At 43.4% G+C, this 1062-nt stretch overlaps 1 pseudogene; it reads left to right on the top strand.

Annotated features, from left to right (window-relative positions):
- On the top strand, positions 1–109 carry LOC122334937 (annotated as a pseudogene).
- The last annotated feature ends 953 nt before the right edge of the window (positions 110–1062 follow it).

The following is a 1062-nucleotide window of genomic DNA, read 5'->3' as shown; positions in this document are numbered from 1 at the left end:
GCTTACGGCCATACCACCCTGAGCACGCCTGATCTCGGAAGCTAAGCAGGGGCGGGCCTGGTTAGTACTTGGATGGGAGACCGCCTGGGAATACCAGGTGCTGTAAGCTTTTGCTTTTCCTTCACCAGTCAGCGAGCGCTCTTCTCCGGGGGCCGACTGTTTTTGCTCGCTCCTTTACCCTTTTACATTTGCTGCTGCTTTGATTTGCCCTTCTCTGTGCCGCCTTTCTGCTTCGTCGCTGTGACGGAGGACAGCTCACCGCCGCCATTCTTGCTTTCTCCTCCAGGGAGCGATAGACAGACCTTCTCTCTCTCTACAGCGACCTCGTTCCTTTGCAACTCGGGCCCTTCTCTTTGACTTGAGAGGTTGCCAGTCTTGTTTGTCAGTCCAACCGCTGAATGCAAACTGCACAGGGGAAAAAAAATAAATAAATAAATAAAAAAATAAATAATTTAAAAAAAGTCAAGAATCAACCAAGAGCTAATTATTTATTAGTTTAAAGAAATCTTAGGCACGGCCGCTTTAAGTCCTTCGACATTAGGCCCCATTTGTTTCTCTCTGGTGCCTGACTACAAAATTCGTGATTTGCCTTTTCCTGCGCCATGAGGAATCTCAAATAAGATCCACCACATCCACTCTCCTGTAAATTTCAGCTCTGACCCTAATCAAACGACCTGAACATGCTGATCCATGTCTTCAGGATCAATGATTCGTTGAACTCAATTGGTCTATGTTTGCATGGTTTAATATTTGATTCCGTTTTTATTTAATTCTACTTGTAGTTTTTTTAGTTTTTACGATTTCTAAACATGTGTCAATAATTTTATTTAATTTTGTTTGTGTCAAAAGAACTTTTTAGAAGTTTTAGTTTGTTTTGCCACGTGATCGCCCGAACGACGCTTTCTTTGTTCATGTCATTGGGTGTTTTTATCGCCTTTTAGCTGAAAATGACGTGGTCGTTGTACATTATTACTGCCACTCTGTGTCAGACTTGACAAACCTTTTCTCTCCATTTACAGGAGTGGATGTGGTGGACCACTGGGAACAGGGTATCAGTATCGC

The sequence above is a fragment of the Puntigrus tetrazona genome, unplaced genomic scaffold, assembly GCF_018831695.1.
Source record: "Puntigrus tetrazona isolate hp1 unplaced genomic scaffold, ASM1883169v1 S000000684, whole genome shotgun sequence".
Classification (NCBI taxonomy): Eukaryota; Metazoa; Chordata; class Actinopteri; order Cypriniformes; family Cyprinidae; genus Puntigrus; species Puntigrus tetrazona.
This window is presented reverse-complemented; position numbering and strand designations above follow the sequence as displayed.